The following is a 25372-nucleotide window of genomic DNA, read 5'->3' on the forward strand; positions in this document are numbered from 1 at the left end:
GGGTTTGCTTGTGCAGTCACAGGTTAAGGACATCTGGATTGTTTTCAGTCATTGGCAATTATGATTAAAGCTGATATGAATACTGGTTTTTGTATAAACATAAGGTTTCATTGCACTTAGATAAATATCTAGGAATAGGATTGCTGCACCACATGATAAATATGTATTTAACCTTCCAAGATACTGCTCTTTTGTTTTCTACAGTGGTTTGGCCATTTTGCACACTTACCAGCAGCATATGAAGGTTCCGGGTGCCCTGTACCCTTGATTGTCAAGGTTTTTTTGGTTTGTTTTGTTTTTCTAATCATTCACATATATGTATGTATGTGTGTGTGTGTGAGTGTGTGTGTGTGTGTGCATGTACCTTATGGTTAAATGTTCATTTCCGTAATGACTAATGATGTTGGGCATCTTTTCATGTGCTCAGTTAACACCTATATACTCTCTTTCTTCAGATGTCTGTTTAGATTCTTTGCCCACTTTTTTTTTTTACTGACTTTTTTTGTTGTTGGTCTTCAAAAGTTCTTTAGGTATTCTGGGTAAAAGTCCATTGTCAAAAATGTGATTTAAAAATACTTTGTTTCAGTATGTGGTTGGCCTTTTCATTCTCTGTGTCTTTCACCAAGAAAAAAAATAATTTAATAGACTTTATTTTTTAGGGTAAAATTTTAAGATTTTAGATTTACAGAAAAGGTGTGCAGAAAATATGAAGTTCCCATATACAGCCCTCTCCCCTTCCCCTACCCACTTAATACAATTTCTCCTATTGTTAACATTTTACATTCGTGTGGTATAATTGCTACAACTGACGAACCAACACTGATACATTATTATTAACTAAAACGTATAGTTTACATTAGGACTCACTCTTTGTGTTGTACAGTTCTATGGGTTTTGACAAATGCATAGTGTCATGTATCACCATTATGGTATCATACAGAATAGGTTCACTGTGCTAAAAATGCCCTGTGCTCCACCTTTTCTTTCCTCTTCCAATCTCCTTGAATCCCTGGCAACTGATCTTTTGATTGTCTCTTTAGTTTTGTCATTTCCAGAATGTCATATATTTGGAATCATACAGTACATAGCCTTTCCACACTGACTTCTTGTACGTAGCAATAAGCATTTATGTTCCCTCCATGCTTCGCTGTGGCTTAATCATTCATTTCTTTTATCACTAAATAATATCTCATTATGTGACTGTGCTGCCTATTAGAGGACATTTTGGTTATATCCAATTTTTGACAGTTATGAATAAACATTTGTGTCAGGTTCTTTTGTACAGACAAAAGTTTTCAACTCATTTGAGTAAACATTTAGTGCCATAATTGCTAGATTGTATAGTAAACCTATGTTTAGCTGTCTGAGAAACTGCCAAACTACCTTCCAAAGTAGCTGTATCAGCTTGCATTCCTACCAGCAATGAATGAGAATTCTTGTTGCTCCACAAACTTGTAAAGTCCAATTTGTCAATGTTTTTTCCTTTGCAGATCATGCTTGTGATGTTATATCTAAAAGCTCATTACTGAAATCAATTTCATGAAGATGCTCAATTATGTCTTTTTTGAGAAACTTCATAGTTTTAGGCTTTTCATTTTCTCCATGATCCATTTTGGATTAATTTGAATATAAGGTATATGGGAAGGTGGAGGATCTTTTTTTCTTTTTCAATCTAGATTTCCAGTTGTTCCATTTGTTTAAAAGACTGTCATTTTCCCATTAAATTGCACTTTGCCTTTGTCAAAAACCATTTGACACAGGAGAACCAGGTTCGATTACTAGCCCATGCTCCCCGCTCCCCAAAACAAAACAAAACAAAACAAACATTTGACTATATTTGTATGTGTCTCTATTAGGTTCCATTGATTTATGCCTCTCCTTTCACCAATGCCACGCTGTCTTGATCACTGTTCCTTTAGAGGACTGTTCCTTTAGAGGAAGCCTTGAAATTGAGTAGTGGGAGTCCTCTGATTTTATTCTGTTTTTTTTTCAAAATTGTTTTGGCCATTTTAGTCTTTGCCTTTCCATGTAAATTTTAGGATCAACTTGTCTCCAGCTACCACACAGACTTCTGAAAGACTGGTTGTGATTGTGTTGGATCTATAGATCTGTTTGGAAAAGAAGTGATGCCTTAATAATGTTGAATCATCCAATCCATGAGCACAATGTATCTCCTTTTGGAAAGTACTGGTAGCCTCTGTAGCACCTATTAGTTCAAAGATAGGTGAGGGTTATAGCCTTCTCCTTCACTTTATTACCCTGTTTATGTTGCAATGCCAGCAGGTCTCAGAACAAATGCTACAACATCAGTAATAATTTCAAGTAGGCATAAAGACATACAATCTGGTCTTTGAGCTGAATCTCATAGGCATACATTGCAACCTTTGTGTGTTTTTATTAAAGAGGAATATAATTGAGGTAGTTGCTAGGGTGAGGGCTTTGATTAGAATCTTTAAGCTGCCAACTAACCATCCCGTTCCTGGAGTGTGTATTCCTGATTAAAGTACTAATCTACTTATATCATCTCCCAACACAATATATGGTTATTTGAATTGCAGAGTTTTAAAATATAGTTCTAACATCCTACTTCAGGGAGAATAATTGACCAGGGGCCCTGCTTCTGTGCTTGAAATGCAGTAGTGTTTCTGCTGATGCCGCGCCTTTCTCTGGATGCTCACGGCCAGTGATGGGATCTGTGGTGATACTTAAGCAGACTTGATTCTGCAAGTCATGGGGCTATTTTGTGAGCTGACTTTCACTCAAGGACTCCCAGACAATTTTTTCTGACTTTCCTGTATAGCAGTCTAGGATGCTTCCATTCAGTCTTCTCAGAGTCAGGCTTGCATTGAGGTTTCCCAGCTTTTCCTGCCTCCCTCCCTAATCCCTTTCACTTTCCCTAATGAATATTTATACATTTCATTCTGTCTTGCCATCTGCTTTTCAGAAGATCTGGACTAATGCTTTATTACAGATTATTAAAATTCGGGGGTACAGTGGTCTGGCCTTGATGTTTTCCAAAGAGGACACTGGAAAGATTTTCACAAAGGGTTTTCTTTAAAGGATCATCATTTCAGTTACAACCCTGATTCCACCAAATGCACAGAAAATGGCAGAGGTGTGAAGGGAACTTTGTGTGTGGGGGTCAAAGGTGAGGCTTTCCTCTCCTTGTCTGTCAAGATCATGCCAGGATGTAATCAGCCAGTGAGCTCTGGGACCTGGGGGCTATTGTGAAGCCAATGGCATGTGAGGACATGAGCAGTAAATCCATTGGGAAGGCAGATGAAGAATTTGAAAAGTGTATTAGTGACGTTTCTGTGTGGCAGTGGTGGCAGACGTGTTCTTTGAGAGCCTCTGCCCACTGTATGGGGTGCTTGTGCTGGTTATTCTCTGCCCTTCACACATATTCATTCTCTGCCCTGTCCTGCCCTCCCCCCCCCACCCCAGGATGGTGACATCTGCAGACTGCACTCACTCTGTTCCCTGGCCCTCTGACTTCCAGTTGGGTTAGGATCAATGGTGAGAGAAGAGAGCATTTGGGGTATTTATGCCCCTTGCTCCCTGCCCAGTTTGGCATGGTTTGGATCCTCTTCATAGCTCAAAGCAACAGGTGGGGTGGCCTCTCCTGCAGCTCTAGATATCCCCAGGTTGCAGCAACTGCTCACTCCTTGTTCCTTCAGGCCTAGGAGGAAGTAACAGCTTCCCACTGCTTTCAGTCCCAGGGCACTCCACTGACTAGTTTGTTAGTTACTTCCCTTAGCCTTGCTCCCACCTCTGGAAATAGTGCCTTGAGTGATCTCCTCAGTTAAACTCATTGAATGCATCATCTGGTTCCTGCTGACACTGGATGGATGCAGTTGGAAAGAAGGTCACTCTCTTAGCTCACCAGGGCTGCTCTGCCAAACCCTTCCCTGTGGGTCAGTTTAAACAAGGACATGTTTTCTCTGGCTTCGGAGGCTAGAAGTCTAAAATTGAGGCATCGGCAAGCCCATGCTTTCTTCCAAAGTCTGTAGCATTCTAGTGCTGGCTTGTTGAAGTCCTTAGGGTTTCTTGGTTTGCCTTTCTGCCACCCATCCATTCCATGGCCATCTCTCCCTCTCTGTTTCTCTTTCTCTCTATCTACTGTTCTGGCTTCTACTGATTTCTGACTCCAATGGACTTCTTTGACTAATGCCATCTAAATCTCTTGTGCTTATAAAGGACTCCAGTAATACCGCCATCCTGATGCAGCCCCTGGGAGGACAGTGTGCTGGTTTCACAGGAGGCTAGGGGTGGATTTGCCATATGGCCCTGCAACCTCATTGCTTAGTATACACCTGGAGGAACTGAGAGTGGGGACACAAATGGACACTTGCACACTGGTGTTTCTGGTGGCAGTGTTCCTGACCCACACTGGATGGAGGTGGCCTAAGGGTACAACGACTGAGGAATGGAAGGGGAAACTGCGGTGTTTACATACAACAGACTACTGAGCAGCTGCAACGTGGAAGGAATTTGTGAAGCATGCAACTAGGTGAAAGAACCTTAAGGGCAGTATGTTGAATGAAATGGCAGAAAGAAAAAGGCAAATATTATCATGCCTCAATCATAATATAAATACACAATGAACTGAAGTCAAGAGCATGAATTATCAGGTTGGGGCCTACCGTAAAGGAGCTCTTACAGTAGGCACATATATTCTTGAATTGTAACAGTTATTTCTAAATCTTTGTATATAACCCGGTCAACTCCTGGAACTTCAGGTATTTGTGTGACACCTGAGACTCAGAGCTAGAGTTCTGAAGTTATGAAAGTCAGCATTATCCCATTGAGCAATTGTTTAAAAAGTTGAAAAAGTGATCAGACTTTGACTAGAGATATGAATGAAGCTGATCTGGATAGGACTAAGGTATATCAGAATACAGGGCAAAGGATGTTATTGTACATATTTTAAAACTTCAACTTCTGTGTGAGACCAAAGGTAGAGATGTTTATTTGATGCAAAATTCATATTTTGGGTAGCACATTTCCTAATTTAACTGGTATGGTCAGTTTAGTTGAACACCATAAGTACATGGAATCTTGGATAGGGTGTAGGATTTTGTTGGTTTGTCCAGGTTAATGTGATGTTCTAATATATCCCAGAGTAATTTGGGTAGTGAATAAGGAAGTATTTGCAAAGTCCCCTTGGGGTACTGGGGAGAAAAGGGGAAATATTCAACTTCCCCATTTGTAGAATTTCTGTTTTCCTCCCAAGCAGTGGGGACAACCAAATCAATAAGCTGATCTCTCTATCTTGGGGTTTGCCCTATGAAACTTATTCCTGCAAAAAATAGGCTAAGCCTACTTAAAATTGGGCCTAAGAGTCACACCCAAAGAACGTCTTTTGTTGCTCAGATGTGGCCCCCCTCTCTCTAAGCCAACTTGGCAGGTGAACTTACTGCCCTCTCCTCTACATGGGACATGACTCCAGGGTGTAAATTTCCCTGGCAACATGGGACAGAACTCCTGGGATGAGCTGGAACCGAGCATCAAGGGATTGAGAAAGCTTTCTTGACCAAAAAGGGAAAGAGAGAAATGAGACAGAATAAAATTTCAGTGACTGAGAAATTTCAAACTGAGTTGAGAGGTTATCCTGGAGGTTATTCTTATGTATTATATAGATATCCCTTTTCAGTTGTGGTGTATTGGAATGGCTGGAGGGAAGTACCTGAAATTGTTGAGCCCGTGTTCCAGCAAACTTGATCCTTGAAGATGAATGTACACAGATAGCTTTTACAGTGTGACTGTGTGATTGTGAAAACCTTGTATGTGATGCTCCTTTTGTCCAGGGTATGTACAAGTTGAGTAAAAAACATGGATAAAAATAATTAAATAATAGGCGGGATAAGGGATAAAATAAATTGGGTAGATGGAAATACTAGCGGTCAATAAGAGGGAGGGATAAGGGGTATGGTATGTATGAGTTTTTTCTTTTTCCTTTGTTATTTCTTTTTCTGGAGTGAAGAAATGTTCTAAAAATGATCATGGTGATGAATATACAACTATGTGATGATATGTTGAGCCATTGATTGTACATACACCATGTATGGACTGTATCTGTATGAAGATTTGTCAATAAAAATATTTTTTAAAAAATGAAGAAAAAATCTATCCTGACTCAGTTGGTTACACCTAGATAGGATTTTAGAAGCATTTCAAAGATGTCCACCTCAACTGATAATGTGTTTCCACAGGGTTCTATTTATAAATGGGTTCACATGGACAGGAATGCAGATTAAGATGAAGAAAGAATACAACTTTTGTTGGGGGCCAAGCTTCCATCACCCACTGTTCCCTAACGTGAGAAATTTGAGGTAACATGTATACAGGGGAGCTCCATATCTTTATAGCATACTTTACTTATTGTACTTATTGAATTACATTTCACAGACTATTTTCATACCCAGTCTTATTTAATCGACCATCTGTGTGGTAACTCCATTTTATTCATTAAGAGCCTAAAGCACTGACAGAATCCTGCCCTATGTCACACGTTATAAGCTATTGAAACTTACTTTTTTTTTTTTTAACCCCAGAGTTAGTGCTCTATCACACCGCACCACTTTTGGTAGTATAAAATTAGAATATTACCTAAATTGTAAGGCCTGTGGATAGAAAGAAAGGAAATTTATTTCCTGATTTCTCCCTACTAGTGGAGCCTAACTGAAACTTCACTTCTATAGGTTTCCTCCAAAGGCTTTTGGCTTCTACCCCTAGCCTTGTGCAGTTTTTCTTTTATGCTGTTGAAAAACACAGGATGTTTCCTGCAGAACCATTATTTCTTGCAGGGTTATTTCAGATCTACTACGCACAGCTGTATGTTCCCATTAATGCAGTGCCAAAACATTTGTACCGGCAAGGATCCCGCCAGGTAACTTCTCTTGGAAAATACTGCCTTTGTTGTTTTAACTATAAATGATAGGTCTGTCCATAGCTATCAGTTCAACTTATTGGGGCTACAGTTTTTCCCTAGCTGAGTATTTCAAAGAAAAGGGAATGATGAAGGAATGAATGAATACTTGTAACAGTCAAGTTAATAACACTAGCAAATAGATCTAGTCACTTTAAAAGAACTCTTAATGATTGATTACTTATTTTTTATAACTTCCAACAATCAGAAACATTTAAATGCAATGAGATATAACTTTACCCTCTAATTAGAAGTCTATAATTTAGTTGTCAACTAATTGTTAGCAGTGGTAACATGATTATAATGTGTGCTAATTTGTTTGGTTAATCATTAAGCCATCCTAGATTGGATTTTTAAGGGCAAAGCAATTCGTCTTAAAATTGGTTGCTTGTGTAACATTTCAGCTAATCCCAAATGACACAATTACAGTAGGGAAAAACGTTCTTAATCCCTTAAACCTTAAGTAGTGAAGTGGGAGTTTTAGTTTGAAAGGCCTTCTTCAGTTTTCCCTGGAAAAGACATGTAAGGCAGATCCTTTTTTTGAATGTGTGGGAGGTTTCCTGCTACTAAATTAATAAGTCTTTTTCTTATGGGGGAAACTGGAGTTTCATTTGATGTTTTGGCTCATTCCACATGCAGCAATGACATTCTTGGTAACATTTGACAAAAGACAACCTTGGAAAAATTTAGTTTTTTTTTTTTTTTAAGAAATTTAATTTTTAAAACCTTTCAGAGTAGTGATATAGAGCATTGTTTTTAAGCAGAGATGATTTTGTGCCCAGGAGACATTTGGCACTGTCTAGAGACACTTTTGATTATCATGACTCAGAGTGGGTTGTCATGGTCAGGTTCATGTGTCAACTTGGCCAGGTGGTGGTGCCTGGTTGTCTGGTCAGGCAAGAGCTGGCCTGTCTGTTGCTCTGAGGACATTTCATGAACTTAAATCATGTGGAGATTGGCTTCATCCACAAGGGGAGTGTCTTCTGCAATGAGTGACACTTAGTCTAATCACTGGGTGGCTCTTAGGGAGGACTCAGAAGAGACAATCATGCTTCCTACTTCAGCCAGCTGGCCTCTCCTGAGAGCTTGTTAAGGACCTTCATTGGAGCTGCCAGCTTGCAGCCTGCCCTACAGACCTTGGACTCTACATCCCCATGGTTATGTGAGACACTTCTATAAATTTTATATTTATAGATACCTCCTGCTGATTCTGTGTCTCTAGAGAACCCTAGCTAATACAGTGGTGCTACTGTCATCTAGTAAGAAGGTGCCACGGATGCTCCTTATATAATTGCCATGCCTAGGACATCCCCTGCAACAAAGAATTATGTGGTCCAAAAGGTCAGTAATGATACAGGGTTCTGAGAATGAGGGAGGACTGTGAGCTTTCCTCGACAATTTCATGGGATGTCTTGGATCAACTCTGACCTAGCCTCCTGAGAAAACATCAGAACTGGATTATGACTGAACAACAGTTGGTACATGGAAACATCAATTTTTACTGGCCTTTCCAGTCTGTACACAAAGCTGGCTGTACTCAGAGGTCACACTGAACTATAGTCCAGTTTCAGGAAAACTCAATTATTTATTCAGTGAGGAAGCTAAATGCTTTGGGCTTTTTTTTTTTAATTTGTTTGCAAAGGTCAAAGTATATATATTTATATATTTCAAGTTGGTTAAAGCTGAGGAAGTATTTCCTCTGGGATTTCTAAAAATATTGCTTTCTTCCTTTTCTTCTTCTTCTTTGTTTTAAAAAAATTGCTCATTGAACTTCAGTGTTTGCCATTTGCCCATTGTATTACAGATACAAAGAGCAGGCTCAGTGGTGGGAATTTTTTTTCCAAACAGAGACATCCTTAACTGCATCCAGGGGAAACAATGGCCATTCAGAAATGCTTTTGGGAACTGAACAAATTTAAGGTGTATAAAGACTGCACGGTATAACACACTTGACTTTCTAACTGACAAAGCCTCTTTTCTGCGTAAGAGGAAGATCCCAAGAACAGTGAACTTCACCCAGGGCAGAACAGATCTTGACCTGCTAAACGGGAGTTGAACTGGGTCTCTCCACTGACCTTGAACAGCTGTGGCTCCCCTTCTCCCGTCTTGATGTCTGCAGAGCACTGTATCATAGCTCTTATCTCACACTCACTAGAGATGTGAAAATCGATAAGAAAACATTTGTACAGCACTTTGGGCTCCTTGGAGGCAGGGTCTTGGAGACAGAAGCGGTATCATTATTCATCTTAGGCTCCTGCTGTCATGAAATGGAGCGGAAAATGCTGAGCAGAGTGCTTTGAGATGATGTCCTCTTCTCCCGAGCTAACAACTGCTAGCGGCTAGTAGAGCTCCATACAGAGGCTTGTCGCATAGCTCATGTTATCAGCCTCATGATTTTGTCTGGGTTCCGCTTTTGAAACTCTAACAGGAAAGACAGTCAAAAAGACATAGCGTGAACCCTCATGAATGCCCAGCAGATTTTCAGCTTGATATACTTCACTCCATTTTCAGGATTTGTTTCATTGGTAAGAACTTAATGGAGAGGTCCGTTGTGAGAAACGTGTTTGAGTGCTCAGATAGCTACAATCTTGGAATAGTAGCATTTGCCATTGAAATCTTTGACCGTCTCATCTTATTTGGCCTTTAGCAGATTAGTTAAGTATTTATTAAATGCCTTCTTTTATATGGAAATGACAAACTATAAGATTCAAAACACATTAAACCCAATGAGGACAAGAAAGTACAGGTATAGCTGAGATAAAATAGACACATCCTTATCATATGGAGGAATTTTATATTTATCTGGGATACAAGTATATGCTCATTTGGGAGACAATACTCGGGTCAATGGGATTCTTCTTTGAATAAAAACTTTTCAATATGGGCAGATTGCCCCCAAGAACACCGGGGCTTTGCTGAACAGTAATGACATAACAAAAGCAGCACCTGAGCATCTCCCATAGACAGGTGGAGGGTGGTATGCACTGGGCAGGGGGTGGGAAGTTAGGGCAGCTGGTTTGCTACTCCCACGTGCAGGGGATCAAGGCCATGGAAGGGCGTCCACAAGGCTGCCCAAGGGCAAGCCACATGAGGGGAGATGTCAACTGGGAAGGCAATGCCTTTTTTCAGAAGAGAGGGAAACAGGCGACTTGGTCAAGGCATTAAGAGAGAGTATTGTGACCATAACCAAGACCAGAAATTTTCTTAGAGTTTGGAAATTTATGTTTGTTATTTATATATTGGAAGTGCATCATCGTTTGGTATTAAATTCATAATTCTTCCTGTGTGTGTCTATGTGTGTGTGTATATTGGGTCTTTGGAGTGAAGCATTTCTTACTTCTACACATGTGACATAACACCTGGAAAGTTCATAATGTTTATTGAACTCCAGGATCACTCAATAGGCTTCCAAGGCAGGACTGCTTGAATTTGAATTCTGAATTTGTCACCTAATAGCTGTGTGTTCTTGAACAGATTTCTTGACATTTCTGAGTCTTATTAGTTCTCTCGTCTTCCCTACAATATTGTTACGATTGGATGACATGAATTTTAACATGGTTAACAAGATCCTTGAAAGATAGCAGGAAATTAAGAAAAAAAAAAAAGGTGTCACTCTACTTTAGAACATATTGGCTACCTGTTAGCTTGGAAGAATTAATATATCTTTTTAAGTATCTAACCATCCAGGACTCTGAGGATGACTTAGTACCAGGGAAGAAATGTGTAAATGTGCATACAGGATGTTCCTAAGAAATTTACTGCTAAGCTTACGGGTCCTTTAGTGTTTTCCGAATTGAATTCCAAATGGGCGTTTAGGGGAGGCAGCCGCACACCCCAGGATTTTAAACAAACCCAGGTAGCATTGGGAACAGATCACAGATGGCTGGTCACATGCTCACTTTGTGTGCAAAAAGGACCACCAAGAGCAGAGCATGACTCTCCCCAGAGCATTTGGTATTTATTACCTTGTTTCCTCTCACCGCACATTTAGTCGGATCAGATGTTACCTGTGAGCTTTACAGACGTGGGGGCTGTCGGGGGAACACGGGGCACACTCACTGGGGTACAGTCGGGGCAGGGACGAGACCTGTCTCTGCTTGTAAGCACTCCTGAGGTCATTCATAATTGAGGCAGATAAACAGATGTATTGGTTTCAGAGAGTGTGTTGCATCATCGAATTGCTTTTACTGCCCAAGAAAATGGGCATGAGACTACTCTCAACCCAGCTTGCTACTTAGCTTACAATCTAGAAACTCCCTGCTCTTCCTTCCATTCCGTCAACCCCATGACTCTCTTTTCATTTCACAAAGCAGAGAGGAGTAGGCACACTCTGGGTCTGCAGTTGGGGACCTGACTCCAGCCACTTGATTTCAACCTGTCATCCATGTAGTTGCCATTCTCTTTAGAATCTTCTAAAGCTCTTAAAGCAGGACTTCCAAGTTACCATGGTGGAGGAACAAAGCAGAGTCATAGATGCTTCCTCTGCCAATATCTAATAAGTTAGTATTTTTTTAAGTGTTGATATTGCTTTTATTGGAAACTGGATGCTCTTTCTGGCCCAGGAAGAGGTGGTGGGCTTCATTCTCCTCTCCAGCATCACAGGCTGAGCCAGTGTCAGGGACCACGCTCATCTTCTCTGCATGGCTCCAATTTTAGTATTAGTACTGCCAAAATGAGCCCATGAATTTCTCTAAAGTGAACAAACAATAAAGACAAAAGAACAAAGAAAATCCCAAACCCAAAAAGCAGGATATATCTACCAAAAAGAATTAGCTGCAATCAAAGAAAGAAACAAAACAAAACAAAACAAAATCTTATAAGAGCCAAAGAAAAAGAGTAAAGAATCTGGTGTAAAGGGCAGCCCAGGGTAGTCCCTGATGTCATGAAATTTTCCCATTGTCAGGAATATTCTCTACTAGGAGTCTCAGAAGCAGAAAGAGGTGGTGAGTGACAAGCCCTGGGAGAAGTTAAGGAAACTAATGGGATAGGGGAATGGCACTGGTTGATGTTCTTGGAGAGGCTGGCCCCTCTGGGTTTCAAGGCTTGTCTGGCCCAAGAACCCATGTGGAGGTTATAGGTTCCTGAAAAGTAATAGTGCTTGGAACCTTTGTAGATACCTGGGGCTTGGCAGAGGCAGGAAAATCCACCAGGGTTTGCCATTTTCCCGGGCACTGAGCTGAGTTAGGAGACAAGACCAGAGTTCTGTGTTCATAGAATATTAGAAGACAGCAAAACAGAGATTCAGTAAGGACAGTACTTGGCCTAGAAAATCTCTCCCCACTTTCCCTACATCTGTATATTTAGAATTCAGAAGATTAGTTTTGAAAATGACGCCAAGCACTCACTCCAACTGAGTGCAGCTGAGGATGGCAGGCAGGCAGATTTTATAGAATGGAGAAAGGTGACAAAGAGACCTTACCTGTCTGCAGGAGAGCAGACTGAAGATCTGAATGTAGCTGCCTGAATTAAGCATAACAAAGAGGATAATAAGTGGTCTATAAATGGTATGTTTATAAATGGTATGCATGTATGTATATATACCATTATACATATTTATTATATACATAATATATGAGTATATATCATTTCATATATATATGAAAGAAAGGAAGGTAGGAAGAAAACAAAACAAAACTGAGTAACCAAATGTAGTTCATCCATAAATGCTTCAAGCCAGAGTGGAGCTTAATAATGAATTCACCAAAGTAAGATCTCAAAGATGAAATGAAACAGGAGAACGAGAAGAAAAGTGCAACTGAAAGATTAATGAAATCAACATAACACCATTTTAGATCTAAATAGAAATTATGGAAAAACACAAAGCAGTCACTAAAACGATGATAGAGGTAAAGGGCGAAGATAAGCAACATAAAAATAATTGCTATACCATAAGATGAGAGAAAAAAAGGGAAACAAAGAAAGTTATTAAGGTAAAAATAAAGGAAAATTTCTCCTTTAAGAAATCAGATTCTACTAGTCAATGGAAGCACAATATTTACTATGAAAGAATTACTACAAAGCAATCTACATCAAGGCACATTTACTGAACCCCAAGAATGAAGAAAGCCTATTTCAGGTCCCCAGGGAGAAAAAGCAAGGCACCTACAGGGGCTAAAGACCAGCCCACCTCAGAGCTTTGCAAGGCCAGGAGGCAATCACCATGTCTGTAAAGTTCTGTGGGAGAATAAACATGACCCAAGACTATCATGCAAAGGAAGTTGTTGTTCACACATAAAAACAATAGGTAGAAATGAAAGAGTTCTAGAAATATAGCCTCTGTAACCTTCTTAAAGTATAAATATAACAGTGAGGCTCACGAATCCTAAGTATCAGCTTGAAAAATTTTTTACAAAATGAAAACACCTGTGTAACCAGCACCCATCCCAAGATAGAGAACAGGGAAGGGGACATGGAAGGGAACATGTACCTTTATGTCAGAAGCCACCCTTATACTCCTTGCAGACGTAAACAGCTTCCCAGAGATAACCACTATCTTAAAAAAAAAATAAATCACTGTGAAACATACCACATGTACAAAAAAGCAATGAATTTCAAAGCACACCACAACAATTAGATGTAGGACAGGTTTCAGAGTTTGGTATGGGTTACAGTTCCACAATTGTAGGTTTTTCCTTCTAGCTGCTCCAAGACACTGGAGACTAAAAGAAATATCAATATATTGATCAGCAGTCATACTCATCTGTTAAATCCTATCTTCTCTAACTCCACCTTCTCCTTTGATCTTTCTCCCAATCCTTAGAGGTATTTGGGCTATGCCCATTCTAACTTTTTCATGTTGGAAAGGGCCGTCGATAATATGGGATAAGGGGATAGAACTAATTGATGTTCTGGAGAGGCTGGTCCCTCTGCATTTCAGGACCCATCTGGTCCAGGGACCCCGTCTGAAAGTTGCTCTAGCGCATGGAACCTTTGCAGAATCTCATATAATGCCACAGGTGTTCATTAGGGTTGGCAAGAATGGTTTTGGCTGGTATTTGGCAAGCCACAGTAAATAGTGATATCTAGCTGAAGCTTGCATGAGACTAGCCTGTATTTGACTCTATTTGAACTCTCTCAGCCACTGATACCTGATTTGTTACACTTCTTTTCCCCCCTCTTTGGTCAGGATGGTATTGTTGGTCCCATGGTGCCAGGGACAGGCTCATTCCTGGGAGTCATATTCCATGTTGCCAGGGAGCCTTTCATCCCTGGATGTCTTGTCCCTATTCTTATTTCAATCCTGTAGATTCATTTTGCCTCTTTTTGAACTTCATATGAATGGAATCATAAAGTATACATTTGTGTGTGTGTGTCTTGTTTCTTTTGCTTGGTACTATGTCTATGTGATTTATCCATGCTGTTGCATGGAACAGTGATTTGTCCTTTAATTTTGGATTTTTAGTCTGAATATTTTGACTATTATGTTATGAGACCCTGAAAACTATTAAAATCTTTGAAGAATGTTGATTATTATTATTATTTCTTTTAGCAATCAGGTGTCTTGTTAACCCTGACCTATTCTGTGAGCTATGGTTCCAATGTCCGTTCAGCATTTAAAATCTTTGGAGTGCTATATTCTCTGCTGCTCGGTGGCTAGTCTGGGGCCTGGGAAGGGATCTGCACCAGATTCCAGGTCGCCAAGCTTTTGCTGTGTGGATTCCTGTCAGTTTCATGTATGCTCTGATGGAAGGGAACCTAGGGTTTCTTCTATAGGTGTGAAGGGACCCTTTCTCCAGCTCCCTCCTCTCTAGCCACTTCCCATACTTTCTGGCTCCCAGTGGCCACCTTTCCGGAAACTCTGGCTGTAAAGTCAGGTCTTTGGCTTCCTCCGTGCTGTCGTGGGCATTTCCTGCCTCTAGGTCCATGTGGGAGTTGCTACCACTGGAAGGTTGAGCCTCTGTGGTGGGGTTCGCCAGAGGAAGGGCCAGGAGTATTTAAAAGTGCTCTGTCCAGCAGGAGACGCCCTCCTTGGAACTTTTCCTGTCTGTACCTATCCCAGTTTTGAGAGATTTAAGCTGGAAGATATAGATGGCAAGGAAACCAAACACAAACCAAAGTATAGGTAACTCATATAGAATGATCATTCTTTAAGGTTTGATTTCTCTACTTAGTTAAGCCTGTCCTCTTTTTTTTTTTTGTATGCTGTATGGTAGGGTCACATTTCATTGCTTTTCCATATGAGTATCTCGTTATTGCAGCACCATTTGTTGAAGTTTTTTTTTTTTGTTTGTTTTTGTTGATTTCTTTTGTTTGTTTTGGAAGTGCTTGGGTCGTGAATTGAACCCGGGTCTCTAGCATGGCAGATGAGACTTCTACCACCGAACCACACTTGCACCTCCAGGCCTGTTTTTATTCAGTTTTCAGAATTTTCTGATAGTTGCTATATTGGCCAGAGTTCTCCAGAAAAACAGAACCAGGAGATTTATATATGAGATTTATTTCAAAGAACTGGTTCTCATTTGGGGGACTGAAGAGTCCGAAATTTGCAGGGCACTCTGGCAGACCGGAAACTCTGGGGCAGAAGTAGCTGCAGTTCTTTTTTTTTTTTTTTTTTTTTTATTAATTAAAATTTTTTTTAAATACCAAAAAACACCAAACAAACGCAAGCATTCTTAACTTTTGATCATTCCTTTCTACATATATAATCAGTAATTCACAATATCATCACATAGTTGCATATTCATCATCATGATCATTTCTTGGAACATTTACATCTATTCAGAAAAACAAATAAAAATAAAGCAGAAAAAATTCATCCATACCATACCCCTCACCCCTCCCCTTCATTGATCACTAGCATTTCAATCTAAATTTATTTTAACATTTGTTCCCCCTATTGTTTATTTCTATTCCATATGTTCTACTCATCTGTTGACAAGGTAGATGAAAGGAGCACCAGATACAAGGTTTTCACAATTACACAGTCACATTGTGAAAGCTATGTCATTCTACAGTCATCTTCAAGAAACATGGAGTAGCTGCAGTCTTGAGGCAGAATTTCTTCTTCCTCAGGGAAATCTGTTTTGCTTTTAAGGCCTTTCAACCGATTGGATGAAGCTCACCCACATCATCCCAAATAATTCCCTTTATTTAGAGTAACCACGTGTGCAGCACATCTTCACAGCCACACTTAGATTAGTATTTGATTGAATAACTGGTTACCACAGCCAAGCTAAGCAGACACACGAAACCAACCATTGCTACAGCTGCTCTATGTCTTCTACGCAAGGGTTTCTTTTTCTTTTCATTTTTTGTTGCTATGGCTTGTTTGTCTTTTGTAATCAGCGGGAGAAATAAAATGGAATGTACTTACTCCATCTTTACCAAAACCAGAACCTTTTCTGTACATACACTTTTAATATTTCAATTGGGATTCATACAGGGAAAGGTTTTGCTCTTAAAAATTATTATGTATGTTATTAGGGTGGGCCATGGTGGCCCAGCAGGCAGAATTCTCACCTGCCCATGCAAAAGAAAAAAAGTATTATTATGGTAGTTAGATTCAGTTGTCAACTTGGCTATGTGAAGGCACCTAGTTCTGTTGCTATGGACATGAGCCAATGGTACGTGAACCTCATCTGTTGCTAATTACATCTGCAGTCGGCTAGGAGGCGTGCATGCTGCAATGAATGACGTTTGACTTAATTGGCTGGTGCTTAAATGAGAGAGCTCAACATAGCACAGCCCAAGCAGCTTGGCATACCTCATCTCAGCACTCGCAGCTCAGTGCAGGCCTTTCGAGGTGCAGTAAAGGAATCAACATGGGGAAAGATGTTGGAACCCAGAGGCCTGGAGAGAAGGCCAGCAGAGACCATCCTGTGCCTTCCCACGTAAGAAAGAACCTTAGTGGAAAGTTAGCTGCCTTTCCTCTGAAGAACTAATGAAATAAATCCCCTTTTATTAAAAGACAGTCTAGCTCTGGTGTGTTACATTCCAGCAGCTAGCAAACCAGAACAATTATATATGTTATTAAATAACCTTCTAAAATGATTTAATGTCTGCATTTTGTGCATTGATCTCATTTATTTAATCAAGTTCCTAGTATTTAGGTGTTTCAAATGTGTACTAATGTAGATAACGCTTCTGTGAACATCTGTGTATGTTTAATTCATGTTTGAAAACATGATCATTAAGTCATAGGAACATATCTAAGCCCCATAGTGGCACATTACTTCCAGTTAACTTCACGCAGCTCCAAGAGATAGTTATTTTTATCCCTGATTTTATGGGCAAGGCAGGCCTAGATAGGGAAATTCTTTTCCCCCAATTGCACAATAAGAAGCTGATGGAGCTAGGATTTCACACTGGAGGTGCTCAGTTAGCGTCGGTCAGAGCAGTGACGCTGGTGGTAGGCAACTCTGGAGCCAAAGGCATTTGGGTTTCACGTCATCTCTGATCCCGCCATGCTCCCTGGTTCTGGGAGTGCTCACTTCACCCCCTGGGCCTCGGTTTCCTTGTCTCTAAATAGAGAGGAAGGGCACCCGACCGGATTGGAGGGATTTGCGTGAGACCTCATCCACGCTGCCTGGAGAGGATGGCTGCTCAGCAGCATCGGTCCCAGTCTCAGGTCAGTTCAGAATTCCCTATAAGAAGATGAATAACCAGAGGCTGGCCCTGCTCTGTGTGCAGATGTTAACGTGGAGCATTCTCACAGCTCCCTAGGAAGTTAGCATTCACGTTTCTATTTATGTTTTTTGTATCTTTAAAGAAATATAATTTCATTAATTTTAATATAAGAATGCCATCTTTGTTTTTCTGTTTCCATAATTATTTTTTTCTCGAACTTTTTACTTTGAAATGATTACAAATTTATGGAAAAGCTGCAAGAATAATGGCGATTACTGAGAATTAATGTTTTGTCACAATTGCTTTATCTTTATTTCTCCATTCAGACAGTTTATTTTATCTTATTTTATTTTTGCACTGTTTGAGAGCAAGTGGCACACATAATGCCCCTGCAGTCATTTTACTGCAGTGTGAATTTCCTAATAACAAAGACATTCTCTTACATTACCACAGTGCAGTCTTATCAGCCCCATTTTAAAGATGAGGAAACTGAGGTACAGAAGCTCATGTCCCTAGAATCCTTTTTCAAAGGGTGGAACTTACCTGCCTTTCCCCCTCATTTTTCCAAAAATACCCAAAGTGGAGAAATGTACAAGGAACTCCCATACCCCCCTCATCAAGTTTCCCTCACTCTCAGCATATGCCAATCTTGCTTTTCGTTTCCATTTTCCCTCCCTCATGCTGGATTATTTTAAAGCAAATTCCAGACATCTTATGATTTTATCTGCAAATACTTCAGATTGTCTCTCTAATAGATGAGGATGCCCTTTCTCTTTTTTAATGTAACCACAACGCCATTATCACATCTGGAAATAATTGACAGTGATTCCTTAGTGCCATCTAATGTGCAATCGGTGTTCAAATTTCCCCCAATTATCTTGTCAATGTGAGTTGATAGTGGTTTTTTTGAATCAAGACCCAAAGAAAATCCACACATTTCATTTGGTTAATATGTTCCTTTTAATTTTTTCCTTGCCATTTGCTGGTTGAAGAAATTGGACCAATCTCATTTTCGGTAGACACAGCAGGACAATTGTCCACAGATATGAAGTGGATGTTTTATGACTTTAAATGACTTTCTGAACTCTATCTGAAGAGTGACTTTTTTCTTCTCTCTTACTGCTAAGCCAACAAACCCCTGACACTTCACTCAATTCAGCCTGGGCCTGCCTGCATGGGGCTGTTCTCTCGGTCTCTCTCCTATCACCCGCCTACCATATCCTAGAGAGCTCAACTTGGGCAGAGCATGCTCAGAGAAGCCTTCCCCATCTCCCTTGTTTAGGTAAATTCCCCCTATTATATATCCTCATATCACCAAGGTACCTACACCTGTACCTTCCCTTTTTATCACTTCTTGATTATCATTTTACTTTATTAATTTGTGTGAGTCTTTGTTAAATGTCTGCGTTCCTATGATTCTACTCAAGCTCTGCGAGGAGAAGGACGGTATCTTCTTCTACCATTGTACTCTCAATGCTTAGCACCAAGCCTGGCATATGGTGAATGCACAAGGGATATTTTTGGAATGAAGGAATAAATCCGTTTACGAGCTTTAAAAAGTGTCTACACAACCCTGCATACATAAGACACGGAAATGCAATTTTATATTTCCTCCTACTTCTGCAACTTCCACATTTAGATTTTTGTATTGATGTTATTTCTACAATGCCAAGTTTTATAACATTTGCATTTTAAACCATAATTACCACCATTTATAACTGTGGTTCTATAGAAGTGGACTCTGCTCAGTCCTTTTTCCCATGGTATTGTTATTTCTCTCTTAGAACCCAAGGTAATCAGTACCATGGCCCTTGGCCCAGTTGAAAATGTCCATCTGTTGTCTTTTACTTGAATAACAGCTTGACTGGGAACCAAAGGTTTAGGTTACATGTTTCAGACAATTGGAAAGAATATCAGGGTTTTATGTCTCACTTTGTATCTTAGGAAAATCTAATATATTTCAAGTAAGCTATAGTACTATACAACTGTTACAAAGTTATACAGTAACTTTATAAGTTAAGATGTTTCTAATTCATAATTCTTTACATGGAAATAAGAATTGTTAGTTATTGTAGTAAATTAAACAAATTGTTGAATTAAAATGTAATAACAGTGTTTTCCCTATGGTATAATTTTTTGGGGGGGTGCATCAACTGGGAATCAAATCTGGGTCTCCTGCAAGACAGGCAGACGTTCTACCACTGAACCACCCATGCACCCCATAATTATTTTTTATTGTTATATAAATAAATTAGGAGAATTATTGTAATGGGAGAATTGAAAAAAACGACGCTGTTTTTTGACCAATTTCAATCTTAGTTTCGTTCTTTAGAGAAACTTTCACATCTAAGTTAAAAGAACTATGTAAAAGTGTGCTTATTTCAACATTATTTGTAAGAACTTAAAAAATGGAAACAACCTAAACGTTTATCAGCAAGAAGATGAATAAATGATTGTGGTTCATTCATATAATGTAATAATGCAAATCAGTAAAAATGAATGAGCCAGAGCTGGACAGAAAAATATAGACAAATTTCAATTATATGTCACATCAAAAAGAAAAAGTGGCAGTAGGCTACACGCAGTATATAATTTATGTTAAAGCTTACCAACATGCAGAACAATCCTGTACATTATATATGGACACATTATCTATGGAGATGCACTTAAGGTATAAAGACATGCATTGGGATGATAAATGGCAATTTCAAAGAGCTGTGAGAGGAGCATGGGGGAGGGGAGGAGAGAAAGGCCAGAGAAGAGCACATTTTGGGAGAGGTATACAGGGCTCACATTTTATCTGTTCCCTAAATTGGGTGATGGATGTTCATTCTATTCGTTTTGACATTTTTACATTTTGGAGTATTGAAATATTTCATAGTAACTATCTTAGTTTTCCAGCTGCAATCACAAATACCATACAATGGACTGGCTTAAATAATGGGAATATATTGGTTTACGGTTTTGAGGTGAGAGGTCCAAACTGAAACCTCAGCAAGGCGATGTCTTCTTCCCCAAGGGTATGGCATTCTGGGGCTGGATGCCAGTGATCCTTGGTCCTTGGCTCTTCTGCCACCAGGCAACATGAGTCCTTTCTTTTCCAGGTTTCTATGACTTCCAGCTTCTTCTCCACTGAGTAGCTTTGTCTTCATAAAGCCTTCAGTAAAGGGAGTAAAGCCCAACCGCATCCACGTGGCCACACCCTAACTAAAAATATCATCTCCAAAATGTCCTATGGACGATGGGTTCACACTCACAGGAAGGGAGGAAGATTAAAAACATGTCTTTTTCTGAAGCGTATAATCCAACCTACCACAACAGTAAAAAAGAAAACTATGCTGTTGAGTACAATGTAATTTCTTATCATTAAAGTTTATCTCTTTATTTTTTACTAACACACACTTGCTCATTGGTTCCTAGAGACTGCTTCTCACCTGTTTTAGTTTCCTAGACTGCTTAAAGCAAAATAGCACTGAACGGTTCAACTTGAACAATGAAAATTTATTAGCATTCAGTGTTGAGGCTGTGAAAATGTCCATATTAAGGGGTCATCAAGCTGATGCTTTCTTCTCAAAGACAAGCTGTCAGCGATCCTGGGCTCCACACGCAAGGCACATAACAGTGTCTCCTGCTCTCTCCTATCTCCTCCTAGTTTCTTTGATTCCAGCTTCTTGCTTCTGTGACTTTCTCTCTGTCTGGATTTCATTGTCTTATAAAGTACTCCAGTAAGAGGATTAAAAACCATTCAGATTGAGGTGGGTTACATCTTAACTGAAGTAGCCACATCAAAAGGTCCCCCCCACAGGAATGGATTAAATCTAAGAATATGTTTTTCTGGGATACACACAGCTCCAAACCACCACATCACTCATAGTAATTTTCTTGCCTCTTACACTTTTCTCCAATTCTTTTCCCAATTCTTCACTCAGTCAATAAGTTAGAAAGTTTAGATGTCATCCCTCTATCTAGATGGATATCAGAGAGACAGACAGACAGATAGATAGATAAACACTGATTTATTCTACCGCATTCAAGTTTAACTTAATCACTCTCTCAGATGGAAAGTTCTAAAAAGCTTTACACTTTGAACTCAGAAAAAGCTCCCCCAAAAAGGAGAGGTAAAGCACAATTCCCACTTGCTGAAGAGATGCAGTACATGAGTTTCTCAGCTGTCTCTGTATGTAAGTCTTTCAGTTCTGTTCTCAACACAGAGAAACTCTGAGACATTCCTGTGATTTCTTTCAGAATTGCTGTGGTTGAGTCATGGACCGTTATCTTTTATGTTATTTGTTGCTTGCTTAGCTCTCTTTTGAAAAAGCTCAATTTCAGTGTTTTCATTTCAGACCTCACAGATTCTACTCTGTAACCACTGAGAAGCTATTCATTTATCTTACATCTCTCTCCTTATGTTTGGAGTAAGACAGAATTCAGATCTGGGGGACAAAAAAGATGGGAGAAAATTAAATTCAGCATGTTGTATGTGTTTTAAGGCATTCAGAACTGAAATAAGTACGTTAGGATATTACTGTTGTCAGATCCAAATGGCAGCCTTTATTTCAGAACCTTTCCAAATGTATTTGTCTGGTGCATATGAGTAAATGTACTCAAAGTCTTTGCAGAGGTATAAATCTATGCTGGGGAATAAAAGATCTGTAAATGACCCTGAGCTTTCACTAAGGCTGGAGAGCCTGTCTTGTCCTCCATTCCCAGCCACATTTCCATCTCTTCAATCAGTGATTGCCGAATGCCACCGCTCAACAGCAATGAAGCCAAGCAAATTCAAAGTTTACCACAGCAGAAGGCTCTTTCCTGTTTTACAAAAGCCTCAGTCATCGTCTGTGTTTGATGTTCTATGTAAATTAGTAATATTGCCCCATCTTTTATCTCTGTGTCTGAGTCAGTCCGCAGTATAGGAAAAAGTCAAGATTTAGATAAAAGGCTGAAGCTTCTATGATGCTCCAGAAGCAATGGAAGAACACATGTCTCTGAAGCCAGGCATTTGGCGCTTTTGGTTGGACCTCAGCCTATTCATTGTCACTTACTTCCTATTACTACTCCCCTGCATACATTTTTAGGTGGGATCCTCACTGCTCCAGAAATCTATGTTGTGTCTTCCTGCTTCTATTTCTTTGCTTATATGGCTCCCTCTTCACGGTTTTCTTCCCACGAATCCATTTATTACTTCCCTCCTGCCCTGTGCATTCCTTCCTTAAAGCATTCCCGCTCTTCTCTTTAGAAGATTTACCCACCCCAAAACTCATGGTGTCTTGTTCCTAGAATTAAACATGCTCTGCTTTATGTCATTTCTAATACTATGGGTGGTATCAACCAATGATTACTGAACACTACAATGTGCATAGCACCATTATATATTTCTTGGAATCCCTGTAGGAAGTAATTATTATTTTCTTTATTTTTACAGATGAAGAAACAGGTTCAGAGAAAATAAAATCCCTGCCTAAGGCAGTCAGCTGTTAAGAATTGAACTGGGATTCAAACGAGGGTTTGTCCAACTTTAAAACCCTTGTTATTGGGATTCAAACAAAGGTTTGTCCAACTTTAAATCCCATATTATTTCCCCCATATTCAAAGGTGCCTGCCATTTAACTCTTGTATAAATGCTTATTTATATGTTTATGGTTTGTGTCTTTTTTATGGTTGTACATTTCTTGAGGGTGGGATGGCATCTAAACTTTCTTTGTGACCCTCTAAGAATCCAGAACAATATTTGTTCAATAAACATTGATTGAAGGACCAGAGCTACATCTTTCAGATTCTAAATCATGAAGCTGTATTATGAAGTGCAACAATTGAGAAGGTTTGGTGCTGACAAAAGAATAGACAGACAAATTACTGGAATAGGGTAGAGAGTCCTGAAGTAGCTCCAAATATTTAAGAGAATTAAGTATTATGATCATTTTACACCAGTGGAGAAAAGATGGATTATTTAATAAATATTTGGGACAATTGAAAAAACATGAACTCTCCTTATACCAAATCCATTCCAAATTACTTAGAAATTTAGATGTAAAAAATGACCATCAGCATGGAGAATTTTTTTAAAAGAATGTTAAGTGGTAAGATAGTCCTTCTAAGGGATAGTCAAAACCTAGAAGTAAACATTGGTATGTTTCACTATGAAAAAAAAATTCTACCAAGTAGAAAATGCAAAGTTAGAATTCAAATTACAAACTCAAGAACAAAATATTTGCAATGCACTATAACTGGGTCCTAATTTTTCCATATAAAATTAGCTGCTCACCAATAAGAAAAATATCTTAGAAAATGTGCAGAGGACATGAATAAACATTATTATTATTCATTAAATATTCTTTTTATTGAAAAAGATATCCTAGTGGTTTAGCCAAATAAAAAGATGCAAAAAAAAAAATGAAAGAACAATACGTTAAAATAATGTGATAACATTTTCCATCTACAAGATGGGCAATGATCAGTAAGTTAAATAATATACAGGGGGACATTAGGCAATATATATAAAAATTGCACATGCCTCTAAATTTGGTAATTGCAATTCCAAGAAATTTACTCTACTGATAGTTATGCATATAAGTACATAATGAAACATGGATTTTTATTGTGACACTTTGTCATAGCCTAGCACTGGATAAAACTTAAAAAATTATCAAATAGGCTATATAAATAAACTATAAAATCAATTATTTTATCTATATAGCCTAATTAATATAGTGATTACAAATCAAGTAGACCTGTGTTTATCAAGATGAAATAATCTCCCAGATACACTGTTTAGTTAAAAAAAAAAAAAAAACACTGAACAGTGTAGTCCATTTTTTTTTTCCCCACATGAGCAGGCACCGGGAATTGAACCTGGGTCTCCAGCAGTGGGAACCGAAACTGGGTCTCCAGCATGGCAGGCAAGAACACTGCCTGCTGAGCCACCCTGGCCTGCCCCTGTACTCCTTTTGATGGCCTTTCCATAAGTGTGTAAATGGTGATATACGCTAAAAATCAAATTGGGCCATCAGCTATGATACCACAAGCAAAATACAATTTAATTCCAGAAACAGAAAAGATCTGAACATATAATAGTAATAAAAATTAGTTGCTGTTTTTTATTTAATTGTGGGAACATATATACAGCATAAACTTTTCATCTCAACTGCTCCCAAGCATACCACTCAATAGGATTAATGACGTTCATTATTATGCCATACCCTTACCACTTTCCATTACTAAGATTTTCCCATCTCCCCAAACAGACACTGTACTCTCATTTTGCATTAAAACACCTGGTTCTCCCTGCTCCTCATCCCTGGCCATCTGTACTCTAATTTCTGTCACTCTGAGCACGCATACTCTGATATTTCCTTTGATGCTAAAATGTGGCTTAAATTTAATACCCTCAATCTGCAACGATCTTGTTTGCTTTGATACCAAATTAACTTCAATAGTATACACAGAAAATGTTCCTGTACCACTCTATCCCCCACCTTTATTTAGTTCTTGCCACGAATGACAAGTTTATACATTATGAGTCCAAACCCACTGATTTCTCATTACATTTTATGCATTTTCCTTTTAGATCCTATAGAAAGTAAAAAGTGGAGTTACAAACCAAAATACAGTAGTACTGGCATTTATATCACCCCTGTTGTTACCCTATTATGGAGATCTTTATTTTTTCAAGTGGCTTTCATCTATCATCTATTGTCCTTTTCTTTCAACTTGCAGAACTCTCTTTAGCAATTTCTAAGGGACTTGTCTTGTGGTGACAAATTCCCTCACTTTTTATTTATTTGGAAATATCAACTTCTCTTTCATTTTTGAAGAACAGTTTTACTGGATAAAGAATTTTTGATTGGCAGCTTTTTTTGTTTGTTTTTAGTACTTATGATA

This window comes from Tamandua tetradactyla, chromosome 17, assembly GCF_023851605.1.
Source record: "Tamandua tetradactyla isolate mTamTet1 chromosome 17, mTamTet1.pri, whole genome shotgun sequence".
NCBI classification, from domain to species: Eukaryota; Metazoa; Chordata; class Mammalia; order Pilosa; family Myrmecophagidae; genus Tamandua; species Tamandua tetradactyla.